We start from the raw sequence: 27,513 nt of genomic DNA, 5'->3' as shown, positions 1-27,513 counted from the left end.
TCTCAGAGAAATGTAATTTTCCATATAGAAACAATGCACAAACATAAGAAGGGACAATTTTAAGCTGTTTGCCCATGTTTCTGGCGCCTTTGCCCTCTGTGCTTAAAGCCTGCCAAGTCCCAACTTCCACAACCTTAGCAGTTCCTTCTTTCTCTGCATCAATATCCACATGCCAGCTGTCAGTTGTGCAAAGTAACATGCTTTGGAAGATGGAATCACTTCCATCTTCCATGGAAGATGGAGTCAGACAGGCAAGTGACCATACCGATAAAAAAACTGAGTTATTGAGATCTTTTGAAAAGGTGGCCTATAATTATGTTTATGAAACAATATCCGATTATAATATTTTAATCATTCCCAAATCATAGTTCCCCAAATAAAGTTAATTCATTTGAAATTCTCTTAAAAGCCTCAAAACATTTTACTCTTAAAATGTAGCAACTCCAGAACTTTGAATTGTGACCTACATGATGAAGAGAGAGACTCATGTCTCCTCCACCTGTGTGTATCGTCAGTCTTCTGCATTTTCTAAGTCCATGGTCCACAGTGTTAACCATTTCCTGGAAGAGCCATGCAAGTAATTGAACTGGGCTCCAGCTCTATACTTCCATAATGCTTTCTACTGGAATAGAAGGACACGGCCATCTAAAGAAAGTCTGGTAATAAATATTTAGAACTTGTCTTCTTATTGTACATATACTGCCCTCAACAAGAGAAGAGCAGACACACTGTCTCTGGAGATACTAGTATGATAATATTTATTTACTTTGCTTCTTAGAACTTCACATACTTTAGCACATTTATTTTCAAAACTACTATAAAATAGTTAACAGTCAGCTTTCTGCATATCTGTAGCATGGAAAATTTGTGTAAATAGCCTCTATGTATCACATAAATATGAGGAAGACCTTATTATGCGAAAGTTATTTTCAAATATACTTATGTTAAGTCTCATGGTTGCATTCAACATTTTAAATTAGGATTAAATATGTAAAGTAAATAAAATAGACTGAAGTTTTACCATAAGAGGTTAGGAGAAAAGCTATCAGAGCTCTTAGGTGCTAGATGGGAAGCAGTATGAACAAGTTGTTTTACTCTGGAAGATTCTCCTTTTTGAGAATCATCTGGCCAACCCTGCCATAAATTCTAAAGAAACTGTGAAGTAACTGGCCTAGAAATATGTTGCAGGTATATAACATAAGGCATATAGTAGACTGTCAATAAATGTTTGGAGAATGAATAAATTATGAATGAATAAGGGAAAAAGTAAATTTTGTTGGCATTTCAAAGACTAAACCAGAGATCAGGTACTTTTCTTAATCTTGGAAAGTACTTGATTAGAAATTTGAAGTGTGCTGAATTTCTCATCCTTGATATTCAACTTTCTAAGCAATAGAATATTCTATAGAGGGGAGAGGGGTAGGGGAGCAGGGGGAAGGATGGATTAGGAATTTGAGATTAGTAGATGCAAACTATTATATATAGAATGGATAAAAAAACAACATCCTTTTGTATAGCACAGGAAACTATTCTACCCTGTGATAAACCACAATGGAAAAGAATGTGTGTATATATGTACCTATACATATATACATATATATTACTGAATCACTTTGCTATACAGTAGAACTAACACATTGTAAATCAACTTCCATAAAATATTTTTTTAAATACTCAATAGAATTATGAAGAATCCTAAGGTTTAAAATGTGGGTAGATTGGTTACCTTCTGTCTCTGGAACCCTGTGTGTGTGTGTGTGTGTGTGTGTGTGTAGTACCTGTGTGTATACACGTATCTCCATCCATGTATGTAAACAATCACTGGATCACAATGTAAAATGAACTTACTGTGAGTCCTGAGTAAAAATGTTTGGAAAAAATAGGTAGATCAAGATAATTATTTTTATATTCAGCATACCTACAATGTGCTTATAACTGAAGAGTGACTAGACCCATTAATAGACAACGAAGCCTGGCATGCTGCAGTCCGTGGGGTCGCAAAGAGTCGGACATGACTGAGCAACTGAACTGAACTGAGACCCATTAAATAGGCAGACAGCAGGTCTTCTGATGATTTACCCTCATCTCCGCCTCTCTGCCGAGACCTCAATGCGTTTCCTCATTTTTGTGCTTAAAATACCATATGCTGTCTCAACTTTGGCCCAGTCAACAAGCTGAGGAATCAAGCAAGTTTAGGGCCAAAAAGTGCCATGCAACTGGAGCAAAGTGTCTTGGGAAAGCATACCAGCTGACTGGAAGGATGCTCTTTAGTCCAAACCTGGCCACCATTTGCTCCCACACAGAAATACATCCACTGCCAATGTCATAGGTGATCCCACCAGCAAACATGTGCTCCATGGTCCTCCAGAACAGCATATTTATGTTAGCACCTAATGAAATGTCCATAAAGCAACATACGGTCTGTTATATTTAAGTACCCATGACTTCCTTATTTCAAAAGTACCTTTAAACATAGTAGTAACATTTCTCTATATGCAAACCTCTGTACATAAAAAGGTTTACATTTTAAAACAAACATGTTTTTGAGTTTTATCCAAATTCAAAAAAAGCATCTGAAAAATTTAACAGCTGAAAAACACTTTCTTCTTGCTGGGAAAACTTAAACCTTGCTAGGCTTTATGCAACTTTAAAAAAAAATCACTTCTGTGCTGAGAACTAGCATGAGAAATCTCAGCATGAAAGGTTGTTGGAATTTTTTTCTTCAGAGAGCTAAAACCAATCGTTGGTTATAGAGTGATGCCACAATATGCATATGCTTTGTTAGGAACAAATATGATCTAATTTCAAGGGCATCTTCAACCAAAATTAGGGGGGAAATGATAAAGGCTACTTAAGCGGCAATCCAGCATCTGAGAGCAAAGCTTGAGGACCTCATTGTCCCATCAAGGTCTTGAAACGCTGCTAACCCTGAACTGGTTGTTACTGTTTGAAAAGCCTACGGGTATTTGTTTTATTATGGTCTCACTCAATCCTTCCTCAACCGAGAGGATCTCACAAGGGAAGCGCAGCTCTGTGATGGTGTCCTGGACTTTGTTTTCTGTTTGTTTCAGCACTTCAATAAATGGTCTGTTACCTGCCATTATGACCTGCATGCATTTGCCGAGCAGTTTTTCAAATCAAAACAAATTATGTGGCTGTGTTTCTAGAAAGCCTAACCATTTGAAGATACTATGGAATTGGAAACTCGTGTAGACATGGCCACGCAATTGTAGGTTCATACACATATGTTCAGGCATATTCAGGAAAATAGGAAAAACAAAAAAAGACTGGACAATGCAAATATGGAAATACAGCTTGTTCAAACATTTGCAGCCCATACTCCTAACAGTGTACATATGTAGAAGTGACTTTGTAAAGAAGGCCCACACTCAAGCATATTCCTCTTAATACTCTCTTAGAAATTAAAGAACATAGCATAAATTTCAATATCATAATGGCTTCCTTTCGAGTGTGATGCCTTTGGGTAGGACTTAGGGGCCACTTCCTTTATGGGAAGAGAGATAGCGACAACGTACTCTATTATTTACTGGGTGATTTTTGAAAGAAACAAGTCCTTCCTTGAAGACAGGCGTGGATATTTCAAGACCTCCTCAGAAAATTTTTTCAGCACCTTCTGTGCTCCAAATCTGAGGCATCGTGTTTCAGTATAACAGAGTAACAGGCTGGCAAATTCCCTGCTTTCCTATTCACCAAAATCCAAAATAGAACTCAGAAAAACTCCCTCCTTCATCACCATACCCCACAAAAAAACACTCCACTGGGACCCCCAGGAAGAAATAGACACCCCCTCCCCCGAAAAAAGACCAAAAACAAAAACCACCAACCAGTAAATAGAGCCAGTCCTGAAAGACAAATTCCCAGCTGTAACTGTAGCACTTTGCTCAGTACTGTGAGCTTGCTAGAGCTGGCACATTTTTTAAAATACAGATGCATAAATGTGCTGTCTGAGCCAGAGGAGATGCAGCATTCCCTTTGGTATTTCTTATCTAGACTAGTCGGCATCACCCATGCAATTGACATGAACTCGGGCAAACTTTGGGAGATGGTGAGGGACAGGGAGGCCTGGTGTGCTGTACTCCATGGAGTAGCAAAGAGTTGAACGTGACTGGGCGACTGAACAACAACATCTAGAGTACACTGCAAAGAAGTAGCCTCCTGAGACCCAAAGTAAAAGACTCAATTTGCCATCTGACCACTTTTTTAAAATTAAGACTTCCTGTGACTTAATTTCTCATAACATCTGTAGAAAACCACCTTTTTCAGACTTCTGAAGCATTTTCTAAATTCAAACGTTCACTGTCTGTATCTTACATGTATACACATATGCATACACATTTAGAGATTATATATTTAAAGTGAAATATGTAACATGGACCGCTTTATAAGTTTCCAAAAGAGTGTGCATATGTGTGTGTGTTTGATAATTATTTTACAGTGGACATAATTTAATCAAACCAGTGGAAAATCTTTGTAAACCAATATGTATATTCAAGCTTCCCAGTTGGCTCAGTGGTAAAAAATCCACCTGCCAATGCAGGAAACGCAAGAGACATGGGTCCAATCCATGGGTCAGGAAGATTCCCTGGAGAAGGAAATGGCAACTCACTCCAGTATTCTTGCCTAGGAAATCCCACAGACAGAGGAGCCTGGCAGGCTACAGTCCGTGGGGTCACAAGAGAGTTGGACATGACTTAGCAACTGAACAACAATATGCATATTAATTTTTTTGGACCATGAGATATGCATTCTTTAAAAATAGCTTATTTTATTAAAATAATTTTTAAAATTTTATTAAAAATTGCTTATTTTATGGAGGACTTCTTTTTTCTTGTCTAAATGGTTTTCTAGAATGCATTTTTTAAATTAAATAATACTAATGAAAGTAAAAGGAAAGAAAATATGCTCTAACCAGAGGTCCAGTTTAACTTCCAAAGTTGGGCCAAAATTTTGTCCAAAGCTTAAATCTGCCTCTGAGGGATAAAGATTAGAAACACTGAGGTCTTTACAAAAAGATCAAGGTCCAAAGGCCATTCCCAGTAGCTTAGGGATGAATTCCAGGGGTTCAGACCTGTTTTTGACAACATGCCCTGTCTATTCTTACGTCCTTGGGGGCAAGTTAATTAATCTTTAAGCTTCAAGTTCCTTGGTTATATAATTAGAATAGTAATAGTAATTGCTTCCAAGAATTCTGATGAAGATTAAATGAGATAAAACATGTGAAGCATTTGGTCCAGTATCAGTCACATAGAAAGTGCTCCATAATGGTAGTAAGAGTCTAAATTATTTTAGCATTGGCAGTATCTTTAGAATAAACACCTCACCTGGAGATGGCCATGATGAATAATTCAGTGTGTTATTTCTGGCTTGTCTCTCAGTTTATATATGATGATTTTTTTTATAATCACAACACATGTAATTATACTACCAGCATTTTGTTTTTTCAAGGTAATATTTATTGCACACTAACACCATTCCAGGTGCTGTGGAAGGCATGTGAAGCATGTCATGTCATGTGATAATCCTTACTCCAGGCCCTATCAGTTACCATTATTAAACCCATTTTTCAGATGGTGGGACTGAAGCAGAGGGCACATCAGCAGTTTGCCTACAATTACATAACTAGGTAATGATGGAGTCAGACCTTGAACAAGGTAGCTAGTACTAACGGCTAAGCTAAGAAAAGTTACAAATAAAAAACATTGTATACAAAATGTTTATCATAAACGTTTTTTACCTTTTCACTGTAGATATTTTGTACATATACAAAAGTAGAAAGAACATCATAGTGAACCCTCATAAATTCCTCACTCAACTTCAACAATCAGCTCATGGCAAATCTTCTTAGACATAGCTATGTTATAAAACTGGAAATAAGCCATATGTTCAACTCTAGGGAATTGCTTAAGTGCTTTATGATTTATCCATTAGATAGAATTTTTGAATCATTAAAATGTTTATGAAGAGCTTATAATAATGTGGACTATTTATGTTATATACTCAAGGATGGCATACATAATTACATAATTATACATATTATGTAATCACAACTATTTTTTAGTAATAAGTTATAGATCCTGGAAGACTGTATTTTTTCATCTTCCCCCTTTTCTGTTTTCCTAAATTGTATATCATGAGCACATTTTATTTTTAATGATAAAAAGTTATTTCTTTTATATTTAGAAAAATATATGTGTGTAAAGGGAGTTTATTTATCTGACTTCACCGTGGAAATGAGTTTATACAAATAGAGTATCCCACATAACAGATGCAATCTCTTCTTCATTATCAAAAGATATTTTCTTTTATTAAGTTTCAATATAGTATCTTAAATTGATACACACATTTAGCTTTCTTAGAATATATTTACCGTAATTCATACTTTTATAAATGATTGAGGGTCATCATCACTAAACAACAATTTTGTTGTGTTTCTACTGATTGTGATGAGGATGTGGAAGTATAAAAATAATTCTGTATATTTGAATATTGTTTTGTGGTTTCCAAGCAGTTGCATGTGGCATTAACTATTTGGTCCTTAGTCTCTAAGATTATTTGTTTCTGTGCTTATTTACCCCCAGACTTCCATAATATTTTTAGTTCTCATGTCTCCTTTTTATAGTTTTTATTCCCCTTCTTTAGTGATTAAGTTTCTTCTTGTTGTGCCAGCCTCATCTTAATCCTCATTCCTTCTCTAATGTGCTACTTCTAATCTGCTTCAGATGGGGGGCGGGGGGAACTAACATCACTTAGGTTGCCCATGAAGTCCATGCAGTTACTCATTCACTTGACAAATATGTAAATGAGTGCAGTACAGTGTGTACTCAGCAGTATACAGATAAACAAGACACAAATCGTGCCATCAGAGAAGTTTTAATCCAGCAGCAGGTCTGAGATACGTGCCTACTTCACTGGAAGCCATAGTAGAAAGTGATGTGCTCTCTGAAAGCAGTACAGATTTAGTATTACTGCAGTTCAGAGAAGGGCTAACTGGGGGCTTTACCAGAAGAGGCAATGCTGAATTTGGGCCTTGAAAGGCAAGCAGGACTTGAGCAGACAGAAGAAAAGAACATTTCAGAAACCATGAGCAAAGCCTGGAAGAATCAAATGGCAATGACTCTGCAAAGGAGTAGTTGGGTTTAACTAGAGCATGGAGTGTGTGAAGGCGAGTAGTGGGCAATAAAGTGGTAAAAATAAATTGGGACCAGAAAGTGAAAGGACTTGATTACCAGACCAGGAATTTGGACTTTATTCAGTAGACGATAGGGAGCTGTTGAAAGTTTTTAGTAGGAGAGTAACATCCTCAGAGCTGTGCCTCAGAAGATGAATCTGGCCACCGTGAGCAAGATGAATTGGACAAGGGAGAGACCAGAGGACACAGATCAGGTAGGAGACTATCTCAATAGTCCAGGAAGAGGCAGCGAGGGCCCTAACTAGGGCAGGGGCAGAGGGAACGAACGGAGCCAGCAAACATTGATGAGATGTGGCAGAAGGAGAATTATATCCGTTATATTTGGGAGCAAGGGAGAGGAAGGCACCAAAGACATCATTTTACTATTGAGCCTAAGTGGGGCCATAAACAGAAGCAGAGGGCTAAGAACAGGAGCAGATTTGGAGCGGAAAGCATGAGTTTAATTTTGAACATAAAGCATGAAGGTGCTGACTGGGTAGCTGTGAAAGTTCAACTGGGCCTTTGGAGACAGGAGGCTACAGTGCAGCAGAGGGGCCGGGCTTGGAGATCAGGACTTTGCCTCAAAGACAAAGAGGACACAGTGGCAAGAGCAGAGTTTCTCCGAGAGATTTGAGGGATTTATGTGTGGTCTACTTGATTCCAGTTCTGGCTGCTTGCACGTCTTTTTCACTTTCTTTCTGTTCTTAACCATATTTGGAAAGTTGCATAAGTGGCTTGCAGATGTATGAATTTTACATAAAAACATAAAAAATATACTCTAAAATAATGAAGCAATTTGGAATATGGCTATTTGAATCAATTTCACATTACCCACAGCTTTTATCTTCACATATAGTATGTTCCTGTGTGACTCTAGAGTAGTCACTGCACCTCTCTGGGTCTCAGATTCCTCATCAGTTAAATGAAGATGTTGATTAAGATCTGTGGTCAACGTAACTGGCTGCAAGCAGCCGAAACTGACATTATATAAGAATCACTTGGAGAAGGGAGGGGCAGAGACCAGGGCTCAGGGATCTGTATTCTTTAAATCGTCTAGGTGATTCTGGCATGCAGCCAGGGTTAGTAACCACTGGGCTACACATTCCAGCTCTTACATTCTAAAGTGTTCCCAGTCTTCAGACAAAATGGGTATTTTTTGCCACAATTCACAAGTAAGAAAACATATCAAAATAACAAGTTTAGTGTCAAATTCCATGTATGGTAAAATATTCCCCCTCTCTTCTTTAAGTCAACAGTAAGATAGAAAACATATTTGAAAAGCACATAATTTAGAAGATCCTGTGATGTTATACAATGTGAAAGGTAAGTGTGAAAGGGGAGATGGAAGGGGCAGAAAACCAGGGAAGATAAGGCACGTGCACACAAACAGGAGCGCTTCTCTGTGCACCTGGGGACTAGCCATGCACCCCAAACTCAATGATGCCCAGGCTCTACACTTGGTTTTAATGCTCCTGCTGCAGTTGTTGAGATTGCATGGATCAGCATTTCAGAAGCACCTGTGTAGACTGTTTTCGTCTGTCCGAGCTATTATAACAAAATACCATAGACTAAAGGACTTATAAACAACAGAAATTTATTTCTCATAGTTCTGGAGACTACAAGTCTGAAATGAGGGCACCAACATGGTCAGGTGACAACCCTCTTCTGGGTGGCAAACTTCTTTCCTGGCCCAAGAGACTGGAAAGCTCTGTGGGGCCTCCTTTAGAATAGCACTGATCTCCTTCATGAAGGTTCCATCCTCATGACCTAATCACCTCCCAGAGGCCACACCTCTAATATCACCATACTGAGAATTAGAAGCCCAAGATGGGGGAGGGGAGAGGGGCAAGACAGACATTTAGACCATAGGACAGACCCAGAACAGGTCTAGAGTGAAACTTTTTAAAAAATCTCTTGCAATTCCAGTGGGGAATGAAGCTTTTCCTTAATTAAAGGGCTCATCTTTAACACACCCTCTTTGCTTGGTTTACTTTTCTTCATGCATTTCATAGTTTGAACTTGAAGATAGCTCCATTATTTCAACATTGTGTCAGTAATAAGAGGTACATTCTAAAGGCCCAGAATCTAGAACATGCTGTCCTGGGCCATGCAGATGAGAAGAAGGAGAGCACTAAGGTGTCAGTTCTTCCTTTACTTTCTCTAGTCTTTCTCCCTTCTTCCTGAGGAAACAGTCTTCTGAACCTGACAGGTTGGACTGGAGAAACAGGTTGGAATTCAGGAAATCTGAAATTTTCCCACTTCCAGACTAGTTTTGATATCCCATTTGCCCAGCTAGTATTTAATGAGGAGCTGCTCTAAGTAGGGCATTCTGCTGAGTCTTTATTTACATCAGAAATTAGCAACCAATGTGATTTTTAATTGATCTGTGGCTACTATCAAAATTCTAGACCCAAGTGCAGAGGAGAACTAAGATAATAATGATGCTGGTACGTTACATTCACGTGTATCTCAACAGTATTTTCACCAAAGTGGATTTGGCGCCTTCCCTCTCTACTAGGAATATCCTTCTCTCCCCCTCATTTGTATCACCACGCAGCACCTTGCTTCTACTCCTCAGCCCCACACTTATCCATTACTTTTCCCCAGTCAAACTGAGGCATCTTGACTATTTACACTCAGTTAGGTGGTCTGGTAGCCTCATTAAAATCATTTACTCTAAGGTGTGAATGAGGTTTAGACCTCTTAGAGAAATTTGTATTTTAAAATGAATCTCATTAGACAACCAGTTTTGTTTTCCTCCAGTTAATAATGACATGTGAAGAGAGAGAGTTTTGAGTAGGGCTCTCAGACACATTTATCTGCCCGCTGTGTCCCAACACACAAAGTTTTATTTACATGTGTAGGAAAGAATAACGGAAAAGGCAATGGCACCCACTCCAGTACTCTTGCCTGGAAAATCCCATGGATGGAGGAGCCTGGAAGGCTGCAGTCCATGGGGTCGCTGGGAGTCAGACTCGACTGAGCGACTTCACTTTCACTTTTCACTTTCATGCACTGGAGAAGGAAATGGCAACCCACTCCAGTGTTCTTGCCTGGAGAGTCCCGGGGACGGGGAGCCTGGTGGGCTGCCGTCTCTGGGGTCGCACAGAGTCGGACACGACTGAAGCGACTTAGCAGCAGTAGCAGCAGCAGGAGAGAATAACATAGGGAATCAGCCCAAGAGCCCTACGTATCTCCTCCACTGCTCCCCACACACATGCCCCCACCGCCTTGCCCCCGCCCCCGCGCACACCCCCCACCCCCCGCACCCGGCCTCTCTTTTTCAGCTCTGCATGTTGCTCTAACTCTACTATCACATGACACCCCATGTATCAAACACCTACTGACCTCTACCATGCTGGATCCCCTGCCTTGTTCCTAATCTGTTCCCCCTACAAATTCTGAGTCTTGGTTCCATTTTCTATTTATAATCTTATAACTGCTCTTTAAATTTTGTTCCCCTCATCCTGGAGATAGTTTAGTAACACAGATGAAGCTTAGCTTTGGAGTCAGATGCCACTTCCTAGATGTTTGACCTTAAGCGAGGTATTTATCATCTCCAAACCTCTGTTTCCTCGTATGTAAAATGGGCATATTGTGAGGATTAACTATGATATATAAATAGAATCAGGAACATTTGTTAATAGTGCAATACCTGTAGTTACTATTATTAATATTATTTATTATCTGCACTTCCCTCAACAACACTGATTCGGATTTCCTCTGCTGGTTCTGTCTTGGAGGAGCTAATCCTTGAGTGTGCTGGGCTGGTCAGAACCAGTTTCCTGCACCTGACCTTTTTTTGGCTACTTGACACACAAAGTTGATAATGATAGGGACCATATTTTCTGAACAAAAACAGGACATAGTTTTATAAATACAAGCATATTTGTGGAGATAATAAAAGGCAAGCTTTGAAACCAGGTCCGTTGCAGGAAATCAGAGACATGACTTCTTATACTGTGAATTTTATACTCTGAATGAAGATGAATTTGAGAGTCATGAGGGAGTGCTGAACATAATTAAGTGTCCCTTTGATAACCTATTGTATTCAGAAAGCAAGGTCAATAACACAGGGAAGAGTGGTCTACTCTTCAGGGAGGTGTTTTTCTGCCCCCAAAGAGAAAGCAAACACTTTGAAGTCAGATCTGGGGTTACATCCAAATGCTACCACTTAAAATTCAATGACAAAGAGACACAAAAACTCCTATAATTAATCTGTTACTGGTGAGGAAACTGAGGCTCAGATAAATCAAATATTTCAGCCCCAAAATTAATGATACCCATCTTGCAGACATATCATGAAGATTAGAAATTATATATAAAAACCTGATGTTTAGTCTAAATAAATGAATTTCCTGGAAATCTAGAGCCAGGTTTCTCTTCAAGATGAAAGAGAACTGAAATTTTGTCCACCTTCCACATATAACCAAGCTCTCAATTTAAAAACAAAAACAAAAAACTATTTAGCTACTATAGAACATGGAAATAATTTTCCACGTTTATGTTTTGAACCCCGGTTAGGGTCTCAAAGAGTCAGACACCAATGAAGCAGCTTAGCACGAATGCACATCGTTAAGTATATCCAGATAGACCGACTGGATATATAAACTATACCTTTTCAGTATCTATATCTAAAAAGAAAGCTTTCAAAGGATTTCTAGTGTTTTAGCAGTTTAAAAGTGTCTTTTGTTGTTATATAAGAGAAACACAGATGAAACCCAGGGAAACACAGTACTTTCTGGCTGTGTCACTTTTAAAAAGCCATAAAAAGTGATCACTTAACATTTTATGGAAAGATATCCTGGCACTTAGAGAAACTTCACAAAAAAAGGATACTCTATATTTTGATATATTTAATGCCTAATTTCCAAGTAGAAATACTATTCTGGTCTAAATAAATCTTGAACATAGTAAATTGAAAATGTCTATGCTGAGGGTTTATTTCCTATTTCTAATGAATCAATAATTTTTACTTCATTGCATATGCCTCTTTAATTTATAGTGAATAAAACAATACTGATTTTTCAAAAATTAATACAGGATCTCAAGCTACCAAGTTTCTAAATGATGATATTTCCAATGGCAAATGAAATAACATGCTGTCCGTGCAGTTAGTGATTTTAGGCAATTTGAACATCATGATAAAAGGAGGGGGAGGTGGGGAGATTACAAGCAGTGTTATAATTAAAGGTCTGTTGATTCTTCAGTTTAAATGCCATTGTTGAAAGATTTTTCACTCAGATGTCAAAGTCTGTGGCCAGCCAAAACTTGGCATGCTAGAACTCAGCCCAAGGAAACATTGTGTTCTACAGATTTAAAAACCAAAATCTGTTAAGAACAGAAATGTTGGTCTTGGGCTGATTTCTCATGAATCAGAACCAAAGAATAGCCAAATACCACCTCCTCTTTATGAAAGGAAGTAGTGCAGGTGGATGTTAATGTGAAATATGTGTTCAGATGGAAAATTAAGGGAAATAAAGGTTAGATCTCATCATACAGTGCACTGGGTTAAAGTTCTATGTAAATAAAACATGGTTCTTTGAGAGTTCTGAAACATTTGAGAAGCTTCTTCTAGCTAATCTTTCATGGATAATTAAATGGGGAGCAGAATTTACCTGTCTTCCAAGACTTTCATGTTTAGGTTCCGTTTCTCCAGTACTATCTCCTGTTACTACGAACACTTAAAGCAAGCTTGATTTGTTTAACTCACTGCCTAGAAATATATTTCAAACACCAGGTTTCCTTTTCTTTAATTTGAAGCTTACACACCCATGACCTGTGAGCTGCATCAAACTAGCCTATAAAAATTTTTGTCCATACAATACTTAAAAATAATTTGAGAGTTTGAGCCAACAGTTAAAGATCAAAAGGTCTCACCAAAAAGAAACCCAGATCTTTTCCAGATTCTAGGAAATATGGCGATCTTAAAATATTAGACCTGAATTTTTGCATGGGACAGATATCTGGAACTGAGTAATAACCGTTCCCTTCAGACAAGCCATGTCTTCTCCAGTTAGACAAAGTACCTGTCACCCCACATTTTATGCCACATCCACTTCACTCATTTGTTCTGTCACCCTGGATACTAGCGGCACTTGGCTTTTCTTTCTTTGCTTACAGTATATGTATTGTTTCCTTGCTTTCTTTGCTTGTGGTATTAAGTTTTAAAGCTTTCCAATAAATGATAATATTGCAAAGGCTGTGTGCATACCAGTGCTTCTGAACAAAGCATTATTGAAAATGACAAAATTGGAGTGCAACCAAATTATCCAAAAATAGAGAAATGCTTTAAATTATGTTGATATAGCCATATAATGAAATACTATACAGGGCTTAAAAATATATGTCTTGAAAGAAGGAAGTTTACAATGTATATGACACCTGTTTTCTAGGAGAAAAAATATTTATACACATAGGGAAAAAGTTGAACTGATGTCTTAGAGCTGGCTTTAAAAATGTATACATGTGTAAAGAAATGTATACAAATAAGTTAATAAATAAGCTTCAAGGGTATCTTTTGTAGGTCCCCTTCCATGTGATTTCTTTATTCCATTTTTAACTCATCAGTTAGAACATATCCTGAAGCTGTTTTTCAACTCTGTCTGAAGCTGATTATTCTTCTTGCCTTTATTCTTTAGAGGATACAATTAAGAATAAGATTTTCAAAGTTGTTTTAAATACTTGAGAGGCTCTTCCTGCTTGCCCACGCACTAGACTACCACCATGGCAAAGCAATGCATTGACCTGGAATTGGCTTGTTCTTCTAAAGCACCCTTTGCTGATACCAAAAATTATTCAAAACATTTTGAAAGCATTTTGGAACAGAAAATTTTCACATAAATATGTACTTTGTAATATGAACACAAAAACTCGTGCATCAACTTGTGCCAACTATAGGAGGCAAAACTCACAGGTAAAAGCCATTTAAGCATTTATGGAAACTATTCTGATCCCAGCACTTAGCACAATGCCTGGCAGATAGGAAAGTATTTGTTAAATAAAATGTGAATAAATTTGCACTCTCATCAAAAAGCAACTGACTTCAGCATCAAAAATTAGTCATCTTTTAAATAAAGATCAAACAACAAAATCTGAACTTTACTCATAAAGCTTCCAGATGTAGGTTGGGTGCTTCAGGGTCAATAATGCCATAAATTTTTCCCAGAAAAAGAAATAGTTTGTTTATGTATGTGGTTGAGTACATATACAAGTTTAGGCATAGAGTAAAAAAAGGGATAAGAGGTGGTCCTTTCAAAGATGAGTTTAGTGATAAAGACTCCAGCTCTTAAATATGCCTCTTCCTCCAGGCAGTGCTAGCTCCACAATTACTGATTTGACTGTTTTGACCATCTGTCTCCACTTCTCTAGATCACTTTCCCTTTGAGCTTTGTAACACCTGTTTTCATGAGTCTCCTGTTCATCAGAGTGCTCTTTCTTGCCCCTTCATCCATTCTCCTTTCTTCTGCCCATAAAATTTACATTTGCCTTCCTTTCTTCCCTCACTGAATTCTTGAAGTTTGTGAGCAGTTTTAGCTTCAACCAGACATTCCTATTGCCTCCCTGAAGATTTGAGTACCTCATCCTGGCTGTGGGCTCTGCTACCACAGATATAGGTTTCCAGCTGCCAAATATACATTCCCACCTGAATGTGCCATCCAGCGTCTCAAACTCCTGCTGCTATCCTTCAAGTATTCTAGAAGCTAGTCATATCAGCTACAAAAACAGTTTGTGCTTTCCTATCCCCATGCTTTTATTCATTCTGTGCCCCTAGCCTAAACTCTAACAGTTGAAACTTTTCCCATATTCCAGGGTCCATCTCAAACACTGCCTTCCTAGAATAACTTTTTCCCCTTGTCCATCATCAAATGATATTTCCCAAGCCACTGAACCTTCGGAATTTTGTCATCAACCCTTTATGATAATGATCTTATTTTGCATTGTATTTTAGTTATGTGGTGTTTATTTTCTCACATATTCTAAACATTAGGTTTGTGGCTTCTTACTCATTTATGTAGCTATTTTCTAGAGCAGAGTCTTTTGCTCGTAACAGGTGCTCCTTAAATATATGTTGAGTTAAACTGAGTTTATGGATCAGGGGTTGTATGTGTTTTAGGGTTTGACAGACCCAGAAAGTGCCCCCTAACCAAAGTGTTTCCCTTACTTTCCAAGCCATAATATCTTGCTTTGGAGACTTTCTCTCTACAAATGGGAATATTCCACTAAGTTGCATCCTTTTTGTTTCCGAGCAAGTAAACTATTGACTAGTAAATAGTTAAAATGCTCCACTTTCTAAGATGTACTCATTGTCTCCTGAGAGGGAGCAAGTCTTGCAAGGATAGGCAGAGGTCAAGTTGTTCTCAAGGTAGTAACAAATAGGAAGATGTACCTGAGAGAGGTAGGGTGGTGGAGAGGAGCTTGGGCGATGCCACTTTCTAGTTGTATGCCTTATTTTCTCATCTAGATGTTATCTCACCTAATGTTATCCAGATGATAACACTTTCTACCTTACAGAGGTTATGAGTCTAAGTAAATAGTAATAAACAGTAAATAATAAATACTAAATAAGAGTACTTGGAATAATATCTGGTATACTATAATTGCTACATGTTGGCTATTAAGTATTCACATACATGGCATATATAGTATATATAGCCATATGTATATGAAGTATATATGTATATATACTTGATACATAATATTAATACATATACATTTAACAATTATTATAGCTGTTATAATTGTTATGTCACCCCATGAACCTGATGTCACATCCCAAAGAAACTTCTGGATAGCCAGAGACCTTCTGGGAATGGAGCATGTAAAAGGAAATAGAACAGGCATTGTCAGACAGACCAATGTGTGACACAGCACTGTACTCTGCTAAGTCACTTCAGTCATGTCCAACTCTTTGCGACCCCATGAACTGTAGCCTGCCAGGCTCATTTGTCAGTGGGATTTTCCAGGCAAGAGTACTGGAGTGGGTCGCCATTTCCTTCTCCAGGGGATCTTCCTGACCCAGGGATCAAACCCAGGTCTCTTATGTCTCCTGCATTGCAGACAAGTTCTTTACTACTAGCAATACCTTGGAAGCTTCAACACACAGTACTGCCACCTCTCAACTTTGCACCTTAAGGAATTTACTTAAACTCTCTGAGCCTCAGCTTCTTCATCAACATAACCAGAATGCCTACTTTTACATTTTCGTTGAGGATTAAGTGAGCTTTTGTTCTCCCTAGTGATTTTAAATGGAGAAGGAAATGACAACCCACTCCAGTACTCTTGCCTGGAAAATCCCATGGACGGAGGAGCCTGGTAAGCTACAGTTCATGGGGTCGCAAAGAGTCGGACATGACTGAGAGACTTCACTTTCACTTTTCACTCTCATGCATTGGAGAAGGAAATGGCAACCCACTCCAGTATTATTGCCTGGAGAATCCCGGGGACGGAGGAGCCTGGTGGGCTGCCCTCTATGGGGTCGCACAGAGTCGGACACGACTGACATGACATAGCAGCAGCAGCAGCAGCAGCGATTTTAAAATTGGATCTCATTCTTTTGGTGATTCCTTTCCTTTTCCTAAACTTCACAGTTGTTTTCTTGACAAATTAGAGTCTAGACTTTTTGTTTGGAACCAAACTTGAAAGAAATGGATGGCATTGTTAAAAAAAAAAAAAACAAAAAAAAACTGGTGGCAGTACTGGCTAATAATTTCAAATTATCAATAATTTAATGCAGTAGTGAAATGTTAAAATATGCATCAATTAATATGCACCAAGCCTGATAGACAACAAATACTTATCAAACTGTGGCTAAATCCTTAATCTAGAACAAACTTACCAGTCAGACCAAGTTTGTTTTTTTTCTAATGAAATATGTTCTATCTATGGAAATAATTAACTGTACTAATTCACAGGTCTTACAATTGGTCATTTTTTTAAGCACAAGAATTTTTACTGAAAACAGAAAGTCCTTTCTATGTAGTCCTATTAGGAAGGGGTTTTTTTTTTTTTTTTTTTTTTGGCGGGGGCAGAGGGGAACAAAGGAAGAAAAACGGTCTTGCAAATATCTACAAACTCCCGGATATTAGGATCTGAAAGAGAAAGAAGCTTGGAATGCACCTTCTCACATTTAGTCCTGTAGTTGTAGTGCTGTGATGTGGCACTTAATGCTCTAGGGGACCTCGAGCATTACAAATGCAACCAAAAGTCTCATAAAAAAACGAGCCTCTTAACAGTATGTGAGCTGGTCTGCAATGGCCTCAGGAAATCCCCCCAGCTATTCACGTCCTTTTTATCCACTACATTCTCTGACTCAAAGGGAAACCTCACTTCACCTCCTTGACCAGAATTGAGCAGACATTGATTTGGTTACCCGGCGCTTTGCTTATTCATTTATTAGTCATCATAATTTGTATTCCACTAGAACAAAAGAATATATCTCTTCTTTGCATTAATTTAAGGATGTGCACATGTGAGTTTGTGAGAGACTGCGTGTTTATGTTTTTGTAACTTTGTGGGTAGCCTGCTTTAATTTAGTCTATCTAGAGTCTAAACTGGAGTATGTACTCACCATCCCCTTCATCGTGCAGAGTGATTCTGCTTGACATCTTAGCTGAATTCCTATAAATGTTGCAGGTAAAGTGAGCTTTTTAAAAGAGAATCATGTTTTTCTACTCACTTCTATAATTAGTCAGGTTAAGTGTCACATGGGAAAAAAAAATGTCCCAGTCCATAATTTTAAAAAAAAAAATTAAGAATCACAACTTTCACCTCAGTGAAAACGATGCCTTTATCTATGGGCACTTTATGTGGTTTAATTGCCCCCAAGAAAAGCCAATAAGAAGTGAATCCAATTAAAAAGCAGATATTTTGGAAACAAATGCTATGTATAAATGTCTGTACTGGAGACAATAGGAAATTCATAGAAGTATAAGTCAGGGTTTATCCTCAACAAGCATATAGTCTAATTAAGGATGTACAACAGAAAAGATGGGGTTATATATCAAAATTAAAGGTTTAAATAACCATTTTAGGTATTTAGATATATTTGTTACACAATCACATTAATTATTTACAGTAAAATATACCAGGTAATTTCCCTTCCATTGGAAAGACTCATTGATTCGGTACCATATATTCTTTTTTTTTTTTTTTTCGGTACCATATATTCTTAAAGCTACTGAAAGGCAACAACCTGTGACCACGTCATCTGAACTCGACTCATAGGTTAATTTAAACAAAGGTTAGGCAATTCAAGCAATAATAATTTGCCAATAAATTGGCAAAATATATGTTCCTGTCCTTTTAAATGTTGAGCACTCAGTAACTAAGCTACAGATTTTTCTTCAGGAATACTTGTTGAACTGATAGACATTTCTAAGTAGATGTTTGATGTAAATTAACTGAGAAATGGGCTTCCCTGGTAGCTCAGTTGGTAAAGAATCCACCTGCAATGCAGGAGACCCCGGTTTGCCTTTGAAGATATTTTCACTCCTCAATACCAGCTTTTGATGCCATGTTTTCTTTTCTTTTTCTGCTTTATAGCACTGAATTTGTTTTTAGGGAATATGTTCAGGGTAGAATTGGCCAGAACAGAGCCATAATAAATTTTGCAGCAACGTCTATGATCAGTTGATCATAATCAACCCAAAGATCATGTAGGAACTTAAAGGAAGTAACATCCTTGGTAACCACCTTAGCTCTAACCTGACAAAGAGATTAGTGTAAGTTCAAGAGAAAACCATGGTGGTATATACACCTTAAATGTCTGAAAGTATGCAGACTACCATACACGGTGTTTCCATATATACCTTTACTCTTCAGTTGAAGTGTAAATAATCACATCAATAATGCCAAGCAAATGGGATCTTTAGCTTACAAAGCATTTGGAATATATTATACTTTTTGCTCTTCAACTTGTGATCTCAACAACTTGTGAAATTATTAAGTCACATATCCACATTTTACAGTGAAAAATCTATGAAGCTTAAAAGGGTAGATGACTTGCTTAAGGACACAGAGCTCTTACAAGGTGCAGCTGCTTCCCCCGATGCACACGATGTGACTGGTTCAGAGGAAGCTGCAACCCAAAAGCAACCCCTTTCCACACCACAACAATCCTGCAAGGCACATAGACTTTAATCATGAGAGGATGGAAGAGCCCTTGGTCCAAAAGGCATAATTGCTATGATTTCATGCAAGAAGGAAAACTGATGGTTAGCTATCTTTTACAACATGTATGTGCCCCACCTTTATAGAGCATTGGCCATTACTGTGAATTTTCATTACTAAGAGATTGGATAAAGTCCTGATGATTTTCCATAAAAATTATGATTCTGTCTAACCCATTGAGAGATATTTTTGGGCTCCTTAAGAGCTTGGACTTCAATATCTGAAAAACTCTCAATCTGGACAACCCTTTCCACCTACTAGGATTTATGTCTTCTCCATTGAAAAATCTGAGAATATAGTCAGTTGTCTTTGGGCTGGCTTCCTGGAGCTTCTTGCTTAGTTAATATGGTATGGAAATGAAAGCAATCATGGGCCACTTTACTAAAACTGACTGGTGCTGGGAATTTATAAAGAAGTATGACTGAATCTCACAAGCCACAGGCTTTCATTGGCACTATAGCATTCAAAACTGCCACTACATTTTGCTACTTGATGAACAGAAAGGTGGAGTTCTTGAATCAAAAGATTCAGCACCTGGTTCTAGAAGCTAAAAATGTCAGTGGGTTCTCCACTCATTATCACATCCTTTAAAACTCTACAGACTTACAGGCTTCATTTTGGCTTGGAGAATTAGACCTAACATTTGAGCTTCTTGAATTCTTTTTTACTAATATTACTTAGTTACTGTGATTATTAAGGGGATATCCCCCACACTTTGGTCCCAGGACACTTGCAGTTCAAATAGATATTTCTTCCATAATAATAATGCTGCAGTTATATCCCTGGGACTTGAACCCCTGGAGAGGGGAAGAGCAACTCACTCCAGTATTCTTGTCTGAAGAATCCCCTGGACAGATGAGCCTGGTGGGCTACAGTCCATGGGGTCACAAAGAGTCAGACACAACTGAGGGACTAACACTTTTATAAAGCATATAGTGTTTTCATATTCATGATCTGTTTATCCTTTTGCATAGAGAGGGCAATAATATTGTCATTCCCTTTTTGTACTTGATGAGATAAACTAAGAACACGATCTAAGGTCATATAGTGGGCACATGACAGAGCCACAATTAAATCCACCCTGATGAACAGGTGATATCACTCATAGTCCAAGAGGTTTTTCACTATACTTGCCAGACCTCACAGATTTGTCCTATGGTTCTTAAATGGACTTTAGAATTATCTAAAGGGCTTCTTGGGCTTCCCTGGTGGCTAAGCTGGTAAAGAATCTGCCTCAGTGCAGGAGACTTGGGTTTGATCCCTGGGTTGGGAAGATCCCTTGGAGAAGGGAACAGCTGCCGACTCCAGTACTCTGGCCAAGAGAATTCCATAGACTGTATAGTCCATGAGATCACAAAGAGTCAGACACAACTGAGCAACTTTCACTTTCAAAGGGCACTCATATATTCACAGGCATTCAGATATTCACCTCTGAGTATCTGGTTCACTAGGTCTAGAGTAGGATGCGGGAATTTATTTTTCTAAGAAGTTTCTAGGTAATGCTGATGCGGCCAAGAACCACTCTTTCAGGAGCACTGTCCTACAGATTGTGCATGTATCTGAGTGGCCATGATATATATAGGCAAGACAGTCCTAAAAAGGAAGTTAGTTTTGCATCATGTTGCCTTATGCTGCTGCTTTTCTCCCTTTCTGACCTCCACAAGGTAAAAGTGAAACAAATGTGGGATGTGGGGCTAGCAAGGGAGCACCTCACTGTTTAGAGAAAATTTAGGGCTCCTGGTCTCCAAGAATCACACAGCAAAACCCTTCAGTTTGCTTTTAACTAAAACCTACTGTTGAGTGTGGTAGATTAACTTGGTGCTGAGTACCAACCTGCCACTGAAGAACTATTTGTTATAAGACTAAACATAGGCAAACATGATTAGATGGATCCATAGGCAACTCATCTGTTAACCAAGATGTCCATTAAGATAGATTTCTCCATGTCAGCTTAGGAGGAAGTTCTTAGAGGAAAGAGGGAGAGATCCATTCTTGACCTATTCTAGTCAATATTTTTCTGAAGACTGGTAAGAAGTCTTGTATCACAAGCTCAGTTTGAACCACCAGGTAATATATCTACTTTTTTTTTTTTTTTTTAAAGCTAAGAAATATTTTAGCTGTTTAAAATGATGTCCAGATAGAGGTAGCTGGTGGTAGAGCTGGTTCCCCGGGAGCTCTTAGGGAAGAATCTGTTTCCTGACCTTTTCTAGCTTCCGAAGGCCATCTGCACTCCTTGGCTTATGACCCCTTCCACAAGTAACTCCAACCTCTTGTTTTTGTCATCACATCTCTTACTATTAGCTCCGACCCACCTGTCTCTGTCTTATAGGAACACTGGTAATTACATTTAGCTCACATCCATAAGACTGCTTTGCTCTATAAGGTACCATTTGTAGGTTCTGGGGTAAGAATGTGGATATCTTTCTCAGGGTCATTATTTGGCCTACCACAGTCCTGTTGTGGCATGTCTATCAGACTACAGTTGAAATGCAGATTCCCTTTCTCAGCACCAGAATTTAACAGGCTCTTTAATAAAAAAAACTATACGTGCAAAAGGAGTATGGCCAGGGCTAGGAAAGGCAAGAGTGTGACAGCCCTCTTGCCCAGTGTGACTGAGAAGGGCGTGGGACCAGGAAACAGACAAAACTGGGTTCTAGTACTTATCAGATAAAATAAGCCACTTAGCTTTCCTCTGTAAACTGAAAGAACCAGAGAATCTCCTAAATACTCACCTAGGTCTAAGATCCTATGCTTTTATAAAATCAATCAGGCTGTTTCTAGATGACATTTTAAATTTAAAACCAAGAGTTTGTTTACCATCTCTAATATTGAGTATAAATATTGTCCAGTTTTCTTTTGAATTTAAAAACTCACCTAAATGTAGAATGTGTTATCCAAGGACTTCTTACTGAAAAAAAAATAGTGCTTACTCTATAAAAATCTCTAGTACTACAAGTGTTTCTCCCTTACTAATTCTTAAATATCCCATCCAATAATACTACTTTAGTCTAAGCATCAAATCACTAGGCTTACACCAATAAGTATAACCCTGTTACATATTGGAAACTTAAGGCACATAGAAAATAAATTGCAATTGCATATGAAGAACTACAAGTGTTAACAATTGTTGCCTCCAGCTTGTCTGAGATATCATCTGCCAACATGGCCAGTTGTGATACCAGACAATACATTAAATAGGGCAAGTAGAGTGTGAAGACCTCATCCTGAAGATCTCAGTCTCAAGGCATGAGTAACAAAGTAGACAACAGTCACTGAATGACAGCTGTCCGTTATTACAGGAGTCGAAGAGGTGGGAAAGGGCTTGGATTTTATTCTTTTTTTTTTTTTTAATTTGTCTTGTTCTCCGATAAGGACATGGAAGTTGACCACTGATTCTCAAAAGGAAACATAGCTAGTTTGATACAGATCTCTCTACAGTATTAGAGTCATCCCACAAACACCAGTTTCAAATGATGATTTACAGAGGACCACAAAGAATAATTTGGAGGAAGTTTATAGGAAGGAAAGCTTTGAGAGCTGAACCAGAAAAGGTGCTTGAAAGTCAATCAAATTATGGCATACATTGAATTATGGCATTTATTATTATGTGCAGAGTATGCATGGAATTGTGAACTAAAAGCTGAGGAAGCAAAGGTCTAGAAACTGTCATGCATAGTAAATAAATTAACCCTTTATTCTCTTTCTGTGTTCCTTATATTTGGTGATTTGTTCATACAAATGTACACTGAAAAGGACTAGAAAACCTTTCTCTGCAGTGGAAGCATTTAACTATTTGTGCACATGATTAAATGGATGCCTGTAGGAGATTTTCTTTGGTATCACGTAGACACAACCAGTATTTCAAAGGCCAAGAATTCTTTGGGTAAAGGAAATGGGTGGTGTCTGTTTATGACTGTCAAACTTTTCGAAGCTTATTGAATGAGGAAGCCTTTTCTGTTTCTTCTATAATTTGAAGATTATTCTAGTAATATGTTTGGTGGAAAAAAAATGTTGCTAAATAAGTCAGGATCTAATAACTGGATTAACGACTGTTCTAAAACCTATGAGTTCAGTATACTGTGTCATTTAGGTCCTAGTCTTACTTTCTACTTTAAAATATTAGTTTTCATTGCTATTTTTTATGCTGGAAACTACATAGTATAAGGAAATCAGCTTATCATGAGCAGGTCATCAGTTCTTGAAATATCTGCCCATGATAAAAAAAAAAATGATTGGAATCCTGTCACCAAGGAAATGGTTTAAAAATCTGTTTATTTCAGTGCCAAATGAGAATCTCAGCTTCAACTAGTTATCTGTATTTTGCAACGACTTTAATTCTTTTGCTCATTCATTCATTACATGGCTACTATGTATTAATCATTTAGAAAAAAGAACACCCTAGATGATTATACAAACCTTAAATATAACTATATGTTTGTGTGTGTTCCTATGCTTTTTTAAAGAGCACATTTGTGACAGGAAGTGAAGAATGGCATAGTCAGGGAAAAATTAAAGAGACACGATGTAATTATCCGAACTGGAATTAAGCCAATTAATAACCCGTGTGCTAACACTACCCTCAAAGTGCTGAAAATGCCGTCAGATATTTAAATGCCCTGGGTGGTCATAGCCAGCAGTGTTCACCTCATCTGTTTTCAACACCATCCAGGGACATGGCTGACCCTGGCTTCTGAGGAAGGGCTGCCACCTGAAGCAAGCTGCAGAGGAGGGACAGGTTGCACAATCCGAGCGCAAGGTTTGCTCAAGAGCTTGTGCATAGATTTTCACTTATTTTCTAATGAAATCAATACACTGGTATTTTATGCATCTGTTCATTTATTCAACACATATTTACTGAATACCTTCCGTGTGCCAGCCCAGCATCATGGCTGAGGATGCAGGCTTTAAAGTCAGATTGCCTGGGTTTCATCTCCAACTCCACACTTGCTAGCTGTGTGCTCTTGAGCAAGTCACCTAACTCTTCTATGCCTCGATTTTCTTTTCTATGAAGTGAGGATTGGTAATTCACAGGGCACTAAAGTTTGATGAAAATAAGTACTTAACAGAGTGCTTATCACAAATCAAGCGCTCAGTGATATATTGAATATTATTGTTATTATTATTATTATTATTAACCAGGAAATATGCCAAAGTCTGGAGACAAGAAGATCATATACCCCTCAGAGAATCCTTGAATTTTACATTCCAGAATTTAGGGCCCTAAACTTTACTCTTTTGAATAGAAATCTGTGTATTAGATCCTTGATGTACTATGTGTCTTGAACTTGCATGCTTTGACCGTAACACACTCAGCACATCTATAGTACGTAGTTTTGTTTATTCACACCCTGATTGTCTGCCTACCTCAATAAAAACTACCATGTAATTAATGACCATGAGCTCTATCTGTGTTAACTCATGTCATCCTCAAAATAACTTTATGGGATGGATATCACCACCTTATACAGGTAGGGAAACTGAGCCTCTGAGAGCAGCTGTGACTTTTGCACTGTTATAATGGTCCATTTGAGGCTAAAGCTCATTCCCCTTTCACACAGATCACCCAGAACGCATTCACTAAGGACTGCACAGTCTTCCCTGGGTTCTTGCCTGTCTGATGCTTTGAGACCTACCTGCAGGAGGCCCTGCCGGTGTCAAAATCACTGATTCCTCTTTCCCCTGAATCAACTGATGATGGAGAGTGTGTTTTAGACATGCCGCAGCAGCCATTGTTAAAGAGGTTGGCAGGCAAATAAACTAAATTACTCTGGCCATGACCTCTCTCAGATTACTTGCCTACGACTGGGCTTCTAGGTGCCTGACATTTCTTTCAGTTTTCTTCTCTCGCCCTAAGTAGCAATGTCGTTGCTGAAGCATGACCGAGAGTTTTTGCTTTTATGTACACCACCATTCTTGTTTTAGGACAAGAGATTTAATCTCTCCAGTAACATCTGATGGCACTGTTCTCTTCATAAGCACCTCTTCCCCCTTAAAAAAATTTTTACCTTCAATTATCTGCTGTAAGAGGGAGATTCTTCCTGAATATGATCATGTGTGTTCTAAAAAGATACCATCAATTATGTGGGTAGATGATACAGTGTCCCCTTTCTAATTGAGTAACTCGTTTCAATTGAAATATATAGGAAGAGTTGCCTATAGCACATCTTCCAGGTAACAAATCTCATCCGTGACTGAAAATGATACTGTAAGCTGAAAGACAACCACTTTCACCCACAGTGTGCCTATATTTTAAAAATGAGCTGTATGAAAGAACCACATCTTTTTACCTGGTGATGTATAGCAGATGAAATTCACAAAGAGAATTGCAAACTCTGGGAGAGGTCTTTGTAGATCGATCCACTGGTCTTCACCAGCTTGGAGTGTGGCACCAGCTATAACTTGCTGAGACCGGGCCTGTACAATGTTATAGTTTTCTGCTTTTCTCTGAGAACGAATTAAGCACTTAAATCCCTAGAATTCAAAATGAACCAAAAAAAAAAAAAAAAGATTTTTTTTTTCCAGTTAGCCACTTAGATGTTTTTAAAAATTAGAGGTCTGGGCACTAACTATATAGATGGAAGTATCTGGTTATTCTGGAGACAACAGTGATTTCGATACCTGTTGGGCCAGAATTTGTAAAGAAAGCTAGAAGTTGGCTAATCTGATGGGCCACTTGAGCCCTGGGTTCTGATGTCGACACTGCCATTGCCCTTGTGATTTATTAGCCTGAGTCTCTAGTCCTCAGTTTCCTTATCTGCTAAATGAGGGCGTTGGAGAGATTCATCTCTGTGGCTTTTCCCGGCTCTGGTACTCTTGGGTCTGCGAATCGCCTTCAGTGTCTGCCATAGTCTGCCTTGCCAGCTCTGTTTGTCACAAAGATTAATCTATTTTAACTGTACCTTGGAGTGCTCCCGGGAGAGGAGGATGGATGGATTGTTTTGCACCTATTATTGCATCAGAACTTTTGCCTTTTTAGACGAGATCGTGCCGTGCCTAAAATCTGTCTGCCTGTCTGCCCACTGACTTTGTCTGTGCTGATCTCTTGCCACGGTGCCTCTTCTTCCAGCATCCATCTCCCTCCAAGATCTAGACTCGGCATCCGACTGTACCTGTCTTGTTCTCTGCAGCATCTGTCTGCTACACTCCTAGACCATCGTTAATAAACTTTCACACATTACACACAGACCCTAATATGTTGGCACCTGCATATAAATATCTACCGTTGATAAAACTAGGGGAGAAAACTCCATTTTTGAAAAAAGACCTCTATCTAGTGCCATTTATATTTGCACTTTTTGTTTAGTTGTAAGTTTTAATAGTTCCCCCTTTGAGGATTTGTCAGTACGAGCAGTATTGCTTATCAGAACACACCAACAGTCTTTTTGTAATATTCGCTTTTCCCCTTTGGTTCAGCCGAGCCTGCTGACAGATCATTCAAATTCAATTGTTTTATGTCTAAGCCGAACAGCTAATTAAAGTAGGGATGATTAACCTGACTGGCAGTGTCGCTCTCCCTCTCGCGCGCTCTCTCCCTCTCCCTTTCTCTCTCTCCCTCCCTCCTGTTCCAATCAGTCTTTTTCTCACACTCTCTCTCTCTCCTTCCGTGTCTCTCTCTCTCTCTCCCTCTGTCTCTCTCCCCCCCCTTCTCTCTCTCTCCCCCCCTCTCCTCTCTCTCGGTCTCTCCCTCCCTCGGTTGGTCTCTCTCTCTCTCTCTCTCTCTCTCTCTCTCTGTCTCTTGCTCTACTGTTTTTTTTTTTTTTTTTTCCTCTCTCTCTCTCCTAAACGTGGTCTGCTTGCTGATGGCAGAATGGCACTCGGAGATTTGTGCATTGTGTCTGGTTTCCTACGGGCAGGCTGACCCAGTGCCTCCAGGGACTTATCAATAGACCACTCAGAAGAGACACAGACAGGAGAGAGGAGGAGGGGTGGGGGGAGAGAGAGAGAATCAATATCAAGAATAGAAGGAGCTCCGAAGCCATTTTTTTTTTAAAGAAGTATCGGGACTTGGGAGAGGGTGACAAAGAAGGTTTTTCAAAGAGGCAGTGGAGGAGGTTCTAATAAATTTGGAAGGAAACAGTTCCCTGTCTTGGGAAAAGGAGAACTCCTGACTGATTAGCATTCACACCAGGTATGAGATGTTCGCTACCCCTTAT

General features: G+C 38.7%; 1 protein-coding gene across 29 annotated transcripts in view; it reads left to right on the top strand.

The window, feature by feature from the left end:
- Positions 1 to 27,513, top strand: part of ZBTB20 (zinc finger and BTB domain containing 20) — an 865,788-nt gene that overhangs the window by 683,310 nt on the left and 154,965 nt on the right. The window contains exon 1 of one of the 29 annotated variants that reach the window (XM_061427621.1): positions 1,422 to 27,488. The exons of the other annotated variants lie outside the window; for them this stretch is intronic. The gene's annotated coding sequence lies outside the window, so the exon portion shown is untranslated. Of the gene's footprint in view, positions 1 to 1,421; positions 27,489 to 27,513 lie in introns of those variants that run through there. 29 annotated transcript variants of the gene reach the window in all.

Source organism: Bos javanicus, chromosome 1 (assembly GCF_032452875.1).
Source record: "Bos javanicus breed banteng chromosome 1, ARS-OSU_banteng_1.0, whole genome shotgun sequence".
Classification (NCBI taxonomy): Eukaryota; Metazoa; Chordata; class Mammalia; order Artiodactyla; family Bovidae; genus Bos; species Bos javanicus.
Note: the sequence above shows the minus strand (reverse complement) of the source record. Positions and strands in the feature narration are given on the sequence as shown.